Source organism: Prionailurus viverrinus, chromosome X (assembly GCF_022837055.1).
Source record: "Prionailurus viverrinus isolate Anna chromosome X, UM_Priviv_1.0, whole genome shotgun sequence".
Taxonomy (NCBI): domain Eukaryota; kingdom Metazoa; phylum Chordata; class Mammalia; order Carnivora; family Felidae; genus Prionailurus; species Prionailurus viverrinus.
In genome coordinates, this window is record NC_062579.1 from 726,869 (window position 1) to 746,217 (window position 19,349).

Genomic DNA, 19,349 nt, shown 5'->3' on the forward strand with positions numbered 1-19,349 from the left:
TCCCCCCTCTCTCTTCCCCTCTTGCTGCTGCTCCCCCCCCTCCATTGCACTGTCTGTAAAATTTAAAAAATAAAAATATTTTTGAGTTCCATCTATAGGAAAGAGACAATAATGTTTGGGTATTAATGGTGAGTAAAATATACCTGGTCTCTCCTGGGGGCCTTAATGTATTTGAGGAAAGAAAGATATTAATTTTAAAAGGCCACAGAAGTAAATACACAGCTATCAATTTTGGCTAGCATTATGAAGGTGTATTGGAGGTTATAAGCTCAGTGGTTCCCAGGGAGATCCAATCTATTAAGGGGGTGTAGGTAGGCAAGGGATGATATTTGAGCTACTCTATGAAGGATGACTGGTGTCCATCCGTGGGAGGAAGGAGAGGTCAGTGGCAGAACTGGACAGGTCCAGACAGGTACCAATAGGTACCTTCCTTCCTGATTTCTGTATTTAGAATTAAGCTTACAAAGTCTTTCTACGACCCAAAGTTCTACCAATATTTGTCTACGTTGTATATAACTTTTCCTGTTGAAATACATATTTCATTGATCTGAAATTTATGTGAGGATGTATTCATTTAGTTTGAGGTAGGATGTAGTTATCTAGTGGCCAGTGTGCTAACGTTGATATTTTACCAAATGTCTAGCTTGCCTTGTGGATATTAAAACACAGCATCAGAATATATCCTGATAAATATTTTGGTCTCTTGTACCCATCAATAATTTCAAAGAGATTAGAATTGACTTACAAACAAAGGTCAGTAATTTTGATTGTAAAAAAATGCAGAGGTATAGGGGTGTCTGGCCCCTTCAGTAATCTTGGGGTCATGAGTTTGAGCCCCAGATTGGGTTTAGAAATAAATAAACAAACAAACTTGAAAAAACGCAGAGGTATAGTATAGGAGGACATCTACACTTTAACAGATGCTATGGGTATTCATGTTAAACTTAGGTTTAGAATAGAAATAAAATATTTGTACTGTTATATTCTTTCTAGAACCTTATGGATTCTATTAAAGTGACCTGTTAGCAGACGTCTTTTTGGCAGAGCTCCAACTTTATCTACCTTTCTAATTCGCATGGAATAGCATTCTTTTTTGTACAATAGCCATTAATGTATCCATCTCAAGAAACAAACACCCACGTCCTTGAGGTAGGCAAAGCTTTTATAAACAGTGCACAAAAAACATGAACCTGGAAGATTATAAAATTTGCTGCCTTATTAACAAACCACCTCTGTTCAACACTGGTCACTGTTCAGTGAGTAAAAGGAAAAACCACATGTGGGAGGTGATATTTGCAACATGCACACAAAAGCTTGATAGAGGAGAAAATATAATGGACTGTTTCAACTCCATCAGGGAAAAATATATGTATAGAAAGACAGATAACCATCTTAAAAATAGAAGCCAGGGACTTTAATGGGCACTTTAGGAAAAAAATGTCTAAATGGCTAGGAAATATGACAAGTTTTCCAAACATATTAGCAACCAAGTAAAGGCAAGTTAACAACACAAAGTGATCTCACTCACAGTCATCTGGATATATATTTAGAGAGAGTAACAATACAGGATGGTAAGGATACAAAATGATGTTTTCCAACGGAACGATTTGTGCTCATGAAAAGGTTCTACTCCGTGCTGTCCAATATGGTAGCCACTAGCTGCCATAACGCCACTGAATCCTTGAAATTTGACCACACTAGACCCAAGGAATGAAATATTTGCCTTTATTTAACAGTCATTAAATTTAAGGGACCACAGGTGACTGGTGGCTACCATATTAAATAGCCCAGATATAGAACATTAGGAGAATGCCCATGCTGTGGGTAGGAGTATAAATTCATGCCAGCTCTTTGAAAAGCATACATCACTGTGTATTATAGTTAAACATACTCAGGCACTCAAACCCACCAATTTCACTTTGAGGTATCTAGGCAAAACTGTGCTCACCAGCATGGTTTAGAAGAGCCCAAACTGGAAAACACCAAATGCCCAGCAGTGATCAACAGATGATAGTATTTTTATACAATAGAACACCACACAGCAATAAAAGTGAATGGACCACCACTCCATATAACAGCACTATTGAATCTCCCAAATGTAACGGTAAACACAAGATGCCAGAGGCAAAAGAATCAATATTCTAGAATTCTATTTTTATACATTTTTTTGATATTTTATTTTTGAGTAATCTCTACACCCAAGATGGGGCTCTAACGCACAACCCTGAGATCAAGAGTCAGGTGCTCTACCGACTAAGCCAGCCAAGTGCCCCTATTTTATAAACATTAAAAGGACCCTAAAGTCATCTGTGGGGTACAAAGTCATGGTTGGGAGGGGCGCCTGGGTGGCGCAGTCGGTTAAGCGTCCGACTTCAGCCAGGTCACGATCTCGCGGTCCGTGAGTTCGAGCCCCGCGTCGGGCTCTGGGCTGATGGCTCGGAGCCTGGAGCCTGTTTCCGATTCTGTGTCTCCCTCTCTCTCTGCCCCTCCCCCGTTCATGCTCTGTCTCTCTCTGTCCCAAAAATAAATAAAAACGTTAAAAAAAAAAAAAAAAGTCATGGTTGGGAGAATCTGCTGGTGATGGTCAACTTTTTCCTCAAGGTGATGCATATACAAGTGTATCCACTTGTGAGAATTCCAGCTGCATGTGGAAGATTTGGATGTTTCAGTTTGTCCGTTTCCACGTAAATTCTGAACGCAAAACAGAGGATTGTATGTTAGCAATATGCTAGCGACACAGGTGATTTCTACCCATGTTGGAGGATGCCAACAGCAACATGTAAAAAGCATACAGAGTTTTATGGACCCCTTTCTTCATTTTGTATCTATTTTCCATTTTGTGTATATGTAACAGTGGCATAATCCATTTTTTAAAAAGCTGTATCAATGAGTATAAAGTAAGTGATAAGAAAACATGCCAGTGGTTGAATTGGCAAGGTTTCCTCTCAGAGAACCATGGAATAGTGGGGTGTCACACAATCAAGCTTCTTAGATTCCAGGAAAAGAAACAGGCCCTTCCTTACTGAGGCTTCCTAGAACAAGACAAGACACCTCCACAGACAGGGGACCACAATTACAGGACAGGTCATAAATCCATTGTACATGGAGGCCAGATGGGAATTGAAGAAATTGGAAGAATTGACTGAGGAGGTGTCGAGAAAGCAGGGGTTTCTGGAGGGAATTTAACATGTACATAAAACAGGAACAAAAATGGAACTCTCGCCCATTCCATTAAAACTTCCAAAGAAGCTCTCCTTCCAAGTTCTGGTAATTTAATTCACTATTGAATCATGGTACTTTAAATCACTATTTTGCCAGAAGGAGGGTCTTTGTCCCTGGGTGGGTGAAATCAAAGATATTTACGAGGGGAGGGGCGCCTGGGTGGCTCAGTCAGTTGGGCATCAGACTGTTGATTTAGATTCAGGTCATGATCTCATACTGTGTGGGTCCCAGTCCCACATTGGACTCTGTGCTTATGCTGCAAGCCTGCTTGGGATTTGCTCTCTCTCTCTTGCTCACTCGCTCTCAAATAAACAAAATGTATAAAAAAAGAAGAAAAGAAAGAAAGAAAGAAAGAAAGAAAGAAAGAAATCTACCAGGGGTGGGGGAAGTTTTTGAAAACCAGATTTATGTGTGCCCTGGTGATTAATTCAGAGTGGCCCTGTAAGTTGTGACAGATTTAAAAATATCACTAAAATCTACTGGAAGAGATCACTCCCCTGTAATAACCTAAGATATTTTGTTCAGTTGGTGTGTGGAACAAGCTTCTTCTTCCTAGCCCTATGATGCAAATGGATTCCAAAGTCCAAGTTTCAAACACATTTCAAACACTGGTAGGTTTGGATTGGAGAAACCAGGAATGCCCTGAGACTCTTCACTTGAATTCATAATGCCTTCTTTTATTTACCCTGAAATCAAATGGACTGTTTTTGACAAGCTCTGCATCACCAAGGATCCTGTGTGTGAACACTTTTCAAATCTTGAGTCTGTGTCTTTTATGAGATAATTACAACGTCCAATGCATTTTCAGGATGGGAAGTCATCGGGTGTTATTTCTGCTTTGTTATTTCCATTCTTCCTCTGAGGAGGACGTTACTGTGTGAAAAGCACCATTGTTTTTGAATTCCATCTTTCTCGTGGAGGAAAACAGAATTCAAAGAATGCATAAGCTTTATCATGCTTTTTTCTTCCTGACCCTTTCTAACTTCTGCTCAATTTGATGTAAACAAAGGTAGGCATTCATAATCTTGCACCATCACAAACTTTAGTCTATCAACAACAAAAGCAAAACCAAACAAACCGTTGCAGACATTTGCCTTGGAACACAGGGCAGTTGCCTCTCAGGATGAATTTATACTTCCAATTACGTGTGTGACTTTGTTCCTATGTTTATCATCAGCGCCCTCCACCGCCCTGCTGCCCAATGGCCATGGAAAGGTTGATGCTCTCCTCAGCTCGTTGAGGAGTATCTGATTCAACAGTGAGGCAATCCCCTTAATCTCACTAGTGTCCGGCCCAGGACAGGCAGGTGATCTGCCCTTTCTATTAAGATGGAGGTCTTCCGTGAGGCTCTTGGGAAGAGTCCTCCTGACAGGTAGGGACGCACAAGAAGACATGGGCTCTTGGCCTCCACTCTCTATGGCTCTTGCGCTCTATCCTGATACCACACCTGGAACTGCACGGAAATCTTGCCATAGGGCTGAAGACCGAGTAATGACAAAGATTGTATCAGAGGAAGGAGGAGGGACACCCGAGTTCTCAGTGGCCTCATAGAGTCACCAATGCTGGCACTTGAGGCTCACTTAACCTCAGGCTTCCCACAGACTAAGATCTGGACCTGGTTGACAAGTCCGTCAGCCCCAGGCTCTGACAGACTAACGGTGACTCAAACAGAGCATTCTGTCCTGGCTGACCGAGACAGAATACCTATCCCTCACCGTACTGGAACTGGTTTGGAGGGAACATTTCCTTCATAACAACATTTGATCTACTTCTCTCTTTATCAGGTTATTAAATGAAAAGAAGGAAATTGAAACAAGTAAAAAGCAAATATGGTAGGTCACGTTCACAGATGCCTCCAAAACCCACCTATGCCCATGGGATGAGGCTCTCTGGCTTTGAGGAGATGCCAAGAGACATTCCACTACCATGTGAGAAGGAACCAGACTGGCCGAAACAGAAGATTTGGACAGTTGGCAAAAAAGGCAGAACTAGTTTTAAAGGATCAAGTTTAAGCATTTATTTTTGAGACAGTGCAAGCGGGAACAGAGGAGGGACAGAGTGAGGGGGACCGTAGATCTGAAACGGGCTCTGTGCTGACAGCAGAGAACCTGATGTGGGGCTCAAACTCATGAACTGCAAGATCATGACCTGAGCGGAGGTAGGACGTTTAACCGACTGAGCCACCCGGGAACCCAGAAGAAAAAATTTTTTAAGATGTATTGGACACAATACCTAGTTCTTGAATACCTACATTAATAACTTAACTGTTAGCTACAAGTACTAGTTTGACCAGGTAAGAACCTTCACTTGCCCACATGAAAAGTGTGTCACTAAAAAGAAAGAAAACAAATGAGTAGGTCAAACAGTTTCTAAAGAAGAATTCATTCAATTCATTCCCATATTCGGGGGTAATTAGCATATTCAAGGTACTGAGGCCCTAGGAAATCCTATGCATGACTTAGGTCACAGATTCTGCCACCAGTGAAAACAGCTGGGGTTACTACCAGGAGAAAAGAGGTCACGCAAATATCAAAATCTCTTTGAGTATACGGAGTTTGATCGCGTGAGATTAGGAGAGGCAAGAGGCCAATCAGTCGAGTTTGTGCAGCATAGACCTAGCTCATTTTGACTTCTTAAGCACTGTATTCATATCCTATCTGCCTGCTATGGACGGAATGTGTGTGGCCCCTGACTCATCACATGCTGAAGCACCGACCACCACTGTGAACAATCAAGGACAATTAATGGGGTTGAAAGGCACAGCACAGGGAATACGGTCAACGGTATTGTAAGAGCTACCCTTGCGGTGAGCATAGTGTGACGCATAGACTTCTCAAATCACGACGTTGTACATCTCAGACTAACGTGATACTGCATCAACTGTATGCCGATTAAAAAAAAAAAATCAAGGACAATTACCAAATAACCAAATGGACAAAAATACTATGCAAGGCTTTCAGAAGATGGAGAGATTATTTCCAGCTGGGGTAACTGGGGACTGTGATAGGAGACAAGTGTGAGCCAGGTTACTTACCAACAGACGGAAGGTAAAGAAAAGGGGACTAGAGAATCTGGACCTTTTGCATTGTGCCTACTCCTTGAAGAAGTACGTTCACCTCATGTAGACCTCAGTGCGTCTGATGTTCAAATAATCTTGCGTAGAGTTCCATACAACATACCTCTTTGAATAATGAAAGGGCTTATTTTTTGACTTTTGAGAGAGACAGAGCTCAAGCAGGGGAGGGGCAGAGAGAGAGGAAGACACCATTTTCGAAGAGAGCGATGTACACGGAATAGCAGCCTTTAGAGCTGTCTGCGAGCCTAATCAGGAAATCGTGCCCACACACTCCACAAATTTCTACATCACACCGAGTTGTCACTCCCATCATGAATTCTACCAAGAGGGTGTTCTTTGTTGGTTAGGTCTGAGCTCTGTTTGGTCTTGAATACATCTTTGATATGGTGAGGATCACTGATCTGTCCCTCCGAGCCAATATATTGGAGAGCAAAACTGAGGTAGGCTTATTATACCAGGCATGAAACGAGGACTCCTATAATAGATGGGATTATTGGAAATTCTGAAGAAGAAAGGAAGAAGAAGGGGAAGAGATAGAAATATTGGAAATAAGAAGGCAAAAGTGAATTTATTTCAAGAGGTTAGGATGGCCTCCCTTGCGAAAAGAGAAGGATCGAGTCTCAGACGGTCGAATGCATTGATTAGTTGACAAATTATTTTAGTATCTTTCTTCTATGTCAGGTATAAGTCCTAAGAAATAATTTTCAAAGCTATGGAAGTCCTAGAATACAAAGCAGACGATACCTAGAGGTATGCTTGGTGGAAAAGCATTTGCATCAACCCCCAAAATGTGTTTACTAGATCCCTGACCACGGATCACGCCAGCTGCACCTTCCAGCTCCGCAGGACAGGTGAAGACATCTTTTTTTGTCACAGCCACAGAAAACCGCTGAGGGTTTTAAGTAGGACACAGACATTATCTCATTTGTGTTTCAGAGGATTCTCTCTGACTATAAAGACGAGAATGGCTTACAGGGGAAAAGGCCGACAGCCAGAGAGGTCAGCCAGGAGGAGGTGTTTGCTCTAAAGGAGAAAAAAGATGTTTGATTGTTGAAGGGAAAACAGTTTCTCTGCTCAACACTTCTGACACCAAATGTGTGTTTTTCACATCGAGCAATTCTCTGCAGACCCCAACAAGGTGTCCTACCATTTAATACCGTTTAATTCTGTCAGTACTGCGAGTTCGGGCGGACCCCACAGGGGAAGGGTTCAGTCCCACAAGGCTTCCCAGTCTGGACACCAATCACAAGTAGCGGGTCCCCAGGGTACCCACCATTCTGTCCGACTTGGCTACGCATCAGGGGTTCCCATGACCTAGTCCTTAGTTTTGTTGCTATACTAGGAGCACTCAGAAAACTCAAGGAAATGATGTACTTACTATTATCCGTTTATCGTGAAGGATACAGACGGCTGACTTCCGGGAGGGGCTCGATCACAACGGCTTCTGTCTCTAGAAGTTTGGGGTGCAGCACCCTCCAGAGATGCGGGTGCCTTCAGCAACCCGGAAGCCCCTCAACCCCTTCATGTATGGGTTTTTACAGAGGTTTCATTAGGCACAATTGATTAAATCCTTGGGCACTGGTGATTGATTCAATTTCCAACCCCTGTCAAGAACCTGGAGGTATGGCCTTGGGCTGAAAGTCCAACCCCCAGATCTTGGGGTTGGTTTCCCTGGCAACCAGCCTCCAAGCCCCAAGGGGCACCCTATTAGCATACACTCAGGTGTGGTAATGGGGGAGGGGCTTTTTATGAATAACAAAAGATGTTCTTCTCTCCTATTCTCCCATCTGGAAATTCCAAAGGTGTTAGGAGCTCAGCGCCAGGAACCAGGGAGATCATCCTGGACGAGGATGGACACGACACCCAATAAGTGTCCTTATAAACGACAGAAGAAGAGAAACAGACACAGGAGAAGCCACAGGAAGAGAGAGGCAGAGATGGGAGGGATGAGGCCACAGGCCAAGGGATCCCTGGAGCCCCCAGAAGTTGGGAGAGGCAGGAAGGACCCCCGCCCCCAAACGTTGGGGGTAGCGGACCCGCCCTGCCCAACCTGGATCTCAAACTTGGGGGCTCCAGAACTGAGAGACAGTAAGTTGTCCCCAGTTTGCAATCCTTTGCTAAAGCGGCCCTAGGAAATGAATACCATCTTGTAATATGCTCAACGCTTTTTCCTCCATGTGTCACCGGTTTGGGGAATACATACACTCTGTTAGTTCTAGTTATTTAGTGAAAGAGTTGCTAAACAAAGCAAGAGTGGAAATGGAGCCACCACCGGGCCTGTGGGTGAGATTTTTGCCCGGAAGTCTGAGCCCTTCTCCGCACACCTGAAATTTCACCACGGAAGAGAGGCGGGCTGCCTCCTGGCCACCCTGCGTGACCCCGTGGCTCCTAAACACAGGTGAAAGGTGACCTACTGGCAAGCCACAGCTAGTAAGAGCCTTCTGTGAGTGATTAAGCTTTACAGGTGGCTCCAATATGGATGTGTTGATAGATCTTACCAGTTCATTTTCCAACAAGGTAAGAGGGATTTTAAAATCAATTCTAATAAAGGGAGAAATAAAGTCTAATAAGTAATGGGTGTGATGGGAACATCATCAGGCACAATGCCTGCATGGATTTTATTGTTTTCTGAAAATCACAGCTATCAGAGCCAGAGTGAAAATATTATAAAATGCCAAGATGTGGATAATTAAGCAGTGAATTTTTTGAAAAGGAGAATGTCTTAATGGAATGAATCATTATGAATCTGGAGCCCAAAATATAGAATTATTTGGTCTGTTGAATATAATTATTTGGCTAAAATGTGAGAATTACCTTGCAGAAGAATGGTTCTCTGTGTGTGTGGTATGCGGACCATCAGCATGGGCCCCACCTGGGAATCTGTTAGAAATGCAGATTTGGGGGCCCCACCCCAGATCTACTGAACCACAAACTTGAGAGGGGCACCCAGCCGTCCAGGTTTAACAAGCCTTCCTGTCTAGGCCCATGCAAACTTGCGTTAAGGCATGCTAAACTGAAAACACGAAGCCACTTTACGGAAAATGTGACCCTTGTAGAAAAGGAACATAATTTTGCTTCTTCAATGCATCAAACCTATAACCTTCAAGTGGTTGATTAAAGAGACTGGCAATTCGGAAATGTGCATTTTCCTAAGAAACATAAAGATGAAACATTGGCTTCCAAACATGCATGAGGGTCCTGTTCCCAGACAGTGACACCAATTTGCTTCCAGAGCTCCATCCTGGGAGCCACAGAGCCTAGACCGAATATCTAGGTAACCGGAGAGGGCAGAAACTTCCAGAGAATCCCTGAAAAGTTTCCTGTGTGTTCCCTCTGGGTCCGTGGTAAAGAGTGATGGCAGGACATTCCATGTCGCCATGGCACAATCTTATGTAGATTTCAGAAATGCTTCGCACACCCAGCTGTATGTGTTACCTAAAACCTCTCGGGTTTCTTACGGACGACACACGTAGCTGTACTCAAAAACATGGACGTGAAATTAAATTCTCTCTTTGATAACGACTGGTTGCAGTCAGAGAATGAAATCTGTTTTCTGATCCGCTTGTGCCAAATAAAGCCACATTCAGCCGTGCTGGCTTTCCCTTTGGCTCACGTGGAAATCATACAGAATATTTGCCTGGGCGTGTTTGGGGAGTGCTTTGAAACAGGATGATCATAGAGCAGCAGGCAAATGGAAGTTCGATGTACTTTTCAGAGTCTGAGAGCAAATTAAAGAGGTACCTGAAATGGTTAGGGTGATTCCAAGGTAACTGGAACTCAAAAGTGAATTCTTTTCTTTGACTTTATTATGGCATAAGATAAAATGAGGCGGACCTTGGAAATTTTGAATATTGGCATTTAGCTTGAAAAATAACGAAATTATATTTTTCAGCGATCTATAAATAACACAAATGTACCATCCTCTCTCTGGCACGTGGGTGTGTGCACGGGCATGCACGGTTTAGCAGTGTGGTGTTTATAATGTAATGTGTGTGATTTTGACCATTCTTGACATTTATATTCTGAAAAAGGATATAAATTGGAAATAAATTACATTTACACATCTATGTACACTCTTCAAATACGCAATCAAAATGAGAATATTTCCAGTGACAGTAAGAAAAACAAAATTCTCTGTAGTGTCAGAGGTGGAGAAGCCTTTTAAAATGTGTGTCAAAACACAGTAGAAGTAAGGATAGATTCTATTCCAGAGTGACTGCAACCCCACCCCAGGACATGATTTTTAGGCAGAGGGAGAGGAGACACATGGGAGAAAGAGATGAAAACATGTACAAAAATTAAAGCAATCCCCAGGAGGGCAGAGAGAGAGGGAGAAAGAGAATCCCAAGCAGGCTCCACACTGTCAGTGCAGAGCCCGACGCGGGACTACCTCCCCCAAACTGTGAGATCGTACCTGAGCCAAAATCGAGACTCAGATGCTTAACCAACTGAGTCATCCAGGTGCCTTCTCTATCTGTGTTTTGTTTTGCTTTGCTTTGTTTTGTTAAGCAAAAAGAGAATGTTTTATCTACTCCAGTGATTCAGTGACCACAATAATGGTGATGATCTATGAAAAACCCACAGCAAACATCACACTCAACAATGAAAAACAAAGTGTTTCCTGTAAGATCCAGTATAAGGCAAAAATGCGCACCGTAGCCATGTCTATTCGACATAGCTAGACTAGACTAGAAGTCTATTCGACCAGAAGTCCTAGCCAGAGCAAGTATACAAGAAAAGGGGATAAAAGGCACCGAAATTGGAAAGGAGGAAGTAAAATCATCTGTTTGCAGATGACATGGTCATATAGGGGGAAAACCCTAAAGACTCCCCAACAAAAAAACTCTTAGAACTGATAAAGCCAGTAAAGTTGCAGGATGCACAATCAGCACACAAAAATCAGTGGCATTTCTACATACAAGTGATAAACTATCCAAAAAGGAAATTAAGAAGACCATCTCATTAGAAAAAGCAACAAAAACACTGACATCCTTAGGAATAAATTAACCAAAGAGGTGAAAGTTTGTGCGTTAGAAATTATAAAATATTGGTGAAGGAAATGAAAGATGACAGATAAACGGAAAGATACTCCTGTTCATGAACCACAATAATTAATATGGTTACATTCCACACAGTCCACAGTGATCTACAGACTCAAAACAATCGCAATCGAAATGCCAATGGCATTCTTTACAGAAATAGGAAAAACAACCCTAAAATTTATATGTAACCACAAAGACCCTGGGTGGCCAAAGAAGTTTTCCCCTGGAGAGAACGTAAGGAGAGGACACACCCCAGTTAGGAGGCCAGTGATGAAAAGCTCTGTGTCCCTCCCAATACACTCTACAAACTGGTTCGACTTACCGTCTCCCAACAAGCCTGCTCCTTCATGGACTACAGTTCATAATCCGTCACCGGTGGCCTGAAATGATCCTTTGAAAGCCAGGACTTCCAGTGGGATGTGTCCAAGTGAAGGTAACACATAAAGGCAACCTATTCGTCATCAATGGAAATGATTTCCCTAAAGAAGAACAAAATAAAGTCAAGACTCCACTGAAAATAGAATTGTTTCTAATCCAAGAATAAAAGTAATTACTCATAGGAATATTGAATTACAACAAATTTTGGCTTCCTAGGATATGATGGCTCAGAGATAGAAATATTTCTAATGCTTTCGGTTTTTATCCCCCCTGATGTTTTCAAATGAATTGAACTGAATATTTTGTAAAGTTTCAATAAAATATCCTCACATGCCTGTCATTTCTTCAGATAAATTTGCAATATTTAACAAGGCTGGCATACAAACCTCCACTAATTCAAAACACACTCAATGAGTATAAGGGAAGGGACGGTAACATTTGGAGACAAATTTTTCTCATGCCATAAATGGGAAATAATTGGGATTTTGGAATTTTGTTAGGCAGATTTACATTAATCCTATTTTTATATTGAAATACATGTCAATTAATTGGAAGGGCATTATCACTATTGTATCGTGAGTTGATATTTTGATTCTATGATTCTCTCAGTAGTATATCCTGAATTGTAATCAATAATGAATACTTCTTTTTTAAAAAATCTTTGTTTATTTTGAGTGAGGGGCAGAGAGTGAGGAAGAGATTCCCAAGCAGTCTCCACACTGTCAGTGCAGAGCCTGATGCTGGTTTGTTCCCACAATGACCTGAGTGAGTGAGATAATGACCTGAGCTGAAATCAAGAGTCACTTAACCAACTAAGCCACCCAGGTGCTCCAATAATGACTACTTCTTGATATTTAATGTATAGCACATTTATTTATAAGTTTTTTCAAAAGGAAAAAAATATACACATGTCGAATTAGAACGTGGCATTTATCTTCCAGGAATTTATAATATACCCTTTCGATTTCAATTATTTTACTTTTCAGATGTGTGTGTGTGTGTGTGTGTGTGTGTGTACTTAAGCACTTTTAAAGGTGTTATTAAGTAGAAGGTAAGCGGAGAACATTGTGTAGGTGCATAAATCATATGGAAACTTCCAAAGAAGAAATCATAGGTTCTGAGATCTCCACACCCTGTGTACATGAATATCTATGTAACATGTACATATATGACTATGACATCATGTATTCCTTGACATACTATATATGTATTCTATTGCCTGTTTCTCTGTAGAACCAAGATTACTCCAATGATCTTTGCTCTTTCTCCTTGAGATAATTTGAAAAATTTGAGTATATTCTTTTTTTTTTAACATTTATTTACTTTTGAGAGAGAGACAGAGAGACAGAGAGAGAGACAGTGCACAAGCAGGGGAGGGGCAGAGAGAGAGGGAGACACGGAATCGGAAGCAGACTCCAGGCTCTGAGCTGTCAGCACAGAGCTCGATGCTGGGCTCAAACTCAGGGACCGTGAGATCATGACCTGAGCTGAAGTCAGATGCCTAACTGACTGAGCCACCTAGGCGCCCCAGAAATGTTTAAGTATAATGAGGTAGTTTCTTAGTAGAAGTGGAGACAAAACTCAACCATTTCGTTCCCTTTTCCTATTGCTGACTTACTACTGACGATGCAATTACCTAAGCAGCTACAAGGAAGTAACTCATCATAAACGAGCAGGTCAAGAGTAGTAAGCATGTGTGTGATTTCGGAGAAAAAGATTTTGTGGTTGTCTGTTAGTAACAGCTTCAATTCAAGTGAGACCGAATTTGGCTTGTGAGACTGACAAGAATACCAGCTCAGTGCATGTTCCAGTGCTGTTGTGTGTCTGGCAGTTGGAAGCACACATGGAGAAGACTGGACCCCAGCCCTCCAGCACGCATGGGGTCATCCACAAGGAGACATGCATGCAGTGGCCAGGTTGTAAGGAAAAGAGCAAACGAATGACTGCACTTCATAGTTGTTCACCCCAAACCATGCCTTTCCTTGATGGGTGTCCGTGTTCTGAATCTGCACCCCACGTAAGGCTCCTTTGGTTGCAAATGGTTCCACTAGAACTGTCCCAGCTTCACCTTTTTCCTTTCTTTCTCCTTAGAGGGGAAAGATGAGTTTTATTTGGCTTCAACAATGTCCAAAAAGAAACTAGAGATACTTTAGTATTTCCACAATAAATGATGTTCCTCTTTCTCTTAATGACTCCCTTCTTAAGAAACAAGAAAGCTATGGGGCGCCTGGGTGGCGCAGTCGGTTAAGCGTCCGACTTCAGCCAGGTCACGATCTCACGGTCCGGGAGTTCGAGCCCCGTGTCAAGCTCTGGGCTGATGGCTCAGAGCCTGGAGCCTGTTTCCGATTCTGTGTCTCCCTCTCTCTCTGCCCCTCCCCCGTTCATGCTCTGTCTCTCTCTGTCCCCAAAAAAATAAACGTTGAAAAAAAAATTAAAAAAAAAAAAAAAGAAACAAGAAAGCTAAAAAAAAAAAAAAAAGATCCTATAGGGTAGTCTGGCAATTCTCTACCTCGGGGTGAGTTCGTCTGCCCAGAGGGCACTTGACAATGTCTGGAGACCTTTTAGGTTCTCACAACACAGGGAGGATGTGACCATTGGCACCTGGTGGGTCGAGACCAGGGATGCTGCTCAATGACCCACAATGCACAGGGAAGCTCCCACAAACAAGAATGATCCAACCTCAATGTCAATAGTGTTGAGGTTGATCCACTGTGCTGGACCCCACTCCTCATCATATTGACTCCTAGTGGAGGGAGCATCACAACAGAATCCACATAGCCATGGACCAGCATAACATCGTCACTTGTCATAAATCTAACATGAAGTTGGGGTTCTTGCAATTCCCAGAATGCCTAATACATTTCTGTATGCATGATTTCATTTCATTTCATTTATTTCAATATATTTCATTTATTTTTGTTTTGTTTTAATGAACCGTTAAAAAGCCTCCATCATGTGCCAGGAGCTGAGGGCACGAAGGGAAATAGCATGCTCGCGAGATGCTCGAAGTCTGGTAGAGGAAGTAAACACGTAGCCACACGCACTGCCTTGATCACAGGCAGTCCAGGCTCTGTGAAGCCAGTGCCAAGTCACTAATCCTCCAGAGGAAGCGCGCACGGCTTCAGAAAGTTGGTGCATTGGTTGCAGCCGTGAGGAAGAGGTGCACGCCGGTCCACTGGATGGAAAAGGAGAAAGAAGGGGAGCGGGATAGCAGATGGAAACCCTCTGGGTCAAGGAAGAGCCAGTGTCTTTTGAGACAAGAAAAAAAACCGAGTGTGGTTGACATGAACTGGAGGTCATTCCCAGCAGGATGGGGAGATTAAACACAGGGTCTCTTGTCACGGTTTTAAATGTGATTGGCACTTGGGGAAGTTCACACCGTGACTGAAGACACCCCTTTCAAAAAGGGTGTCAGTGACAGAATGACAAGTGTCAAAGCAAACATGTTTTTTTTTGGTCTCTTATTATTTTGCAATAATAGAGTTGGCCTCTCTGCATTTTTGGATACCTTGCAAATATCTCCTTAATTTACATTTGATTTTCTTTATTTTTGTGACTTCAAAAGAGTAAGATGCCAACAGCCTTCCGGTGGTGTCTCACAAGCAGAGTGATGGCTTTTGGAAATGTGTGTTGCCTTTTGGACCCCTGATGGTTTGGGGGGCAGGGTGCATGGTGGAGAGGGGCTCAAACAGGAAGCGGATGTCAGCACAGAGCACGCTGGACAAGCTGGTTGGCTCACATCTGCATATGGAGGCTCTCCGCTAAGACTCTGGCTCAGCTGTGTGTGTGGTGGGTTAGTGATCTCTAGGTTTCCTGAAACAATGCTTGGCTCCTTTGTTGAGTTTCTTGGATTTTGCACCCCCCGCCATCCCTACTGCTTTGACTCAGCAGCCCGTCTTCAGCTCTTCCTGAGTTTTGCATCTGAGTGTGCTCTGTCCCTCTCTGCATTCCACGGCATGCTGCTACCCGAGTAGTTTCCAAAAAACCATCTCTAGGTGACTCTGAGGAGTGCCTAACAATGAGTGACCGAGAAGGAGGAAACCAAGCCAAACAGAAAAAAGAAACGTCCGAACTTCCAGGCGGGCAGGGCACTCCCGCCACAATCTGGCGCCTGCAGCCCCACTCCATCTGGCCACCATGCCTACACCTGCCACTAGCTCTGCCCAGCCAGCCACTCTGCCCCCTTGTCAAAGGTTCCCCTGCATCTGTCCCCCAGCCTCCGTGCCCAGTCACACCTGGGAGAGCTTGATGGTCCACTGTCCGTCATCTATACTAGGGAAATACGTGACCAGATTAAGGCTCGTGACAAGTGACCTAAATCTAATGGAGCTGTCACATAGCCTAATCCAATGCTATCCCTACTCAACTGCATTCTCAGCCTTTCCATTTGTCATTTACTTAGCAGAACTGACAGATGCCACTGAGCCCTAACAGCTAATAGGAATGACTGTCGCCAGAAAGGCCACACGCGCATTTATTGCAATTGATGTTCATGCCACTGAAATGCGGGACACTTTAATTCTTTAATTTTTCATCGCCCGTCCTGTGACGGAGCTACACGGATATTTAATGCTCTATCGTAAAGCTCTGTTTTCAGAGAGCAGACAGGAAGCGGATGCTTGAAGATGAGTGGGTTGTAAAGGTGAGTTTAGGAGAGGCACCTGATTGACAACGTGATGCTCTAGTAATTGTAATGGTGTTTTGTGTTTCTCCAGTATCATTCTTCACAGAACTCACAGTAGTCCAAAGTGATCTTTTCATGGCTTGGTAAATTCCTGCAAATGAGTCCAAAATTGTATCCTGAGATTTACCTAATCGTTATTACCAACAATGTGGTTTTAAAATCATGAGATATATGTGTTATATATTACATGCTCAAATATTCATGGTGTAGATAGGAGTTGGATAGTATTACATACAGATAGATATAGATAGGGAGACAGATAATAGATGGATGATGAATGGATGGATGGATAGATATTAAATATATAGATGATAGATGGATGATGGATGGATGATGGATGGATGGATAGATAGGTATATGGATAGATAGATAGATAGATAGACAGATAGATAGATAGATAGAAGATAGATAATGGATGGATTGATGAATAGGTAGAGGGACAGATGGACAGACAGATGATAGGGAGATGGAGAGATGGATGGATAGATAGATGCATAGATACATAGACACAGAGACAGATGATAGCTCAGTGGCATGGTAATGTGCTGGAGAAGGTAAAGCAAAAATATATCAATGGAAAAATAAAAAGCTATAGAAATATTAGGATGTGCCACTTTCCTTAGCATTGTTTTAAATACATTCTTGGTAAATTTTTAACCTGGACGTCAGAACATCGAACGCACAACAATAACTGACAGTCACAGGAACAAGTATCAGATACTGCTAATTCCTAAGACATCCCCAGAGTCACCACAGAAATATTAAATTATTAATTCATTCAGGACAAATGTGAGATTCATTTTCATTTCTTTTTTTTAAATTATGTTAAATGTCTATTTATTTTTGAGAGTGAGAGAGAGACACAGTGTGAGCAGGGGAGGGGCAGGGAGAGAGGGAGACACAGAATCTAAAGCAGGCTCCAGGCGCTGAGCCATCAGCACAGAGCCCAACGTGGGGCTTGAACTCACGGACCGCGAGATCGTGACCTGGCTGAAGTCGGACACTTAACCGACTGCGCCACCCAGGCGCCCCTATAGTCTTAATGTTTTCAAGATACACACTCACATCTGCAAGTGTCTGTGTTTCCTCCTTCCTAATTTTTGTTCCATAGATCTCTCTTCTGTTTAATGTAATGGACTGGTAATTTCAGGGCAACATCAAATCATAACGATGACAGTGGGCATCCTTACCTTTCACGGACTTTAAATAGGAATTTTTCTAATGTTTCCACATGAATTAAAGCTGGTTCACCACTGAAAATACTTATTTTTTCATTATAAAATTATCAGTCCCTATTTATTACCCATTTTAGTCAGACTTGACACTGAGTTTTACCAGATCCATTTTGGCACATATGGATCATGATGCTTATCATGTGATTTATCCATCATGATTTATCCATGAGGCTTAGCATGTGATCTATCATCATGGTGCCTGGCATTAATAGGTATTGAGCCATTCTTGTATTTTATGGGATGAACCAGTTTGGAGACTCATAATAATTTGGAAATTCAATAATATTACAAGGCATTCATCCTTTAGCGATGGGTGTCATAGCTGGCCAGAGGTTCTGATATTACTATTATCAGATATCGATGATCACTAGACATTTATTTATCTAAAAACAGGTGCAGGGAAAGAACAGGACAGACTCTGCTCCTCACCTAACAGAGCCTAGAGACCAGCTTTTCTCTGTCACTTTGCTCATCAGCAAAGACATTTTGTTTGTTTTTATTCCTACTCTAAAATCGCTATCAATTTTTTTATTGAGGGTTTTTAATCGAATAAAATTAATTACATTTAATCTGAATGAAAAGGGAGGGGTAGCCCCCAAACACATTTTGAGCACATTTATTTGAGAACTTTGGAAATTTATGCTTATTTGGAGACAAAAGCCTAATTTTTGGTTAATCTAAACACAACAAAATGGAATCGCTGCAGTCATGAGAACAGTGATTTTATGTGCACATTCCTGCCACACACTCCCCCAGGTTTGATCATATTTCCCTTTAATGTGTTGGGGAACGTAGTCTGAAATATCACATTTAATCCATTTAGTTTTGAGAATTAAAAAAAAAAGCTTTATGGACTTTTCTAATACAAACTATAAATGGATATTCCCAGTGAACTTATCATCCAGTGGAGAGAGACCAGTACTTAAAGAGAGCCATGCAGGGGCACCCGGGTGGCTCAGTAGGTTGAGCGTCTAACTCTTGGTTTCAGCTCAGGTCGTGATCTCACCGTTCATGGGTTTGAGCCCTGCGTGGGGCTCTGCGCTGATAGCCTGCAGTCTGCTCGTGATTCTCTCTCTCCCTCTTTCTCTGCCTATCTCTCTTTCAGAATAAATAAAGTTAAAAAAAAAACACCATGCAAATAAATAATCAACTGTACTGTGGACAAATGTGATTCAGAAAAATATGCAGAGGTGACACTTCAGTTTAAATCCAGAGATCAGCCTTCCTTAGCAATAGCATGAAATAATTGGACAGAGTAAAGTTTCAATTATGCTTTTAGTATATAGCCTTAGTTCAATGGCCCAGATAACAAGCAAGTGAAAATAATGTAATACAGCAGAACTGTTTATTCTTCTCCCCCAAATTGTCCTTTTCTGCTGCATATGCTTATGAAATATACAAGGCTTATTCATCCTGTTGCTCAGTCAGTCATGTAATAATTTCTCATTCAGTTCTGCATTTGTTCACCTAGCTTATCGAGGGCAAGGAAATGTATCCAATGCCGGGAATACAGGGATGAGACCAGTGTTTTCTCTGAGTGTCTATTCCAAACACTGGATTAAAGTATTCTGATTCTATCTGATGAATGGAAAATGTGGGTGTGTGGAATATGCTTTGAGAGCAAGAGGCCCAAATACATTGTGCAAGAAATAAGGTCTTTAGAGCACGTCAGAGTCAAGGGACAAAGAACATGGAGAACGTGCTCTACTAAC

At 42.2% G+C, this 19,349-nt stretch overlaps 1 protein-coding gene across 1 annotated transcript in view; it reads right to left on the reverse strand.

The window, feature by feature from the left end:
- Positions 1-11,533: 11,533 nt before the first annotated feature.
- PUDP (pseudouridine 5'-phosphatase) overlaps positions 11,534-19,349 on the reverse strand; it is a 477,558-nt gene continuing 469,742 nt past the window's right edge. The window contains exon 7 of the transcript XR_007148886.1: positions 11,534-11,819. The gene's annotated coding sequence lies outside the window, so the exon portion shown is untranslated. The remainder of the gene's footprint in view (positions 11,820-19,349) is intronic.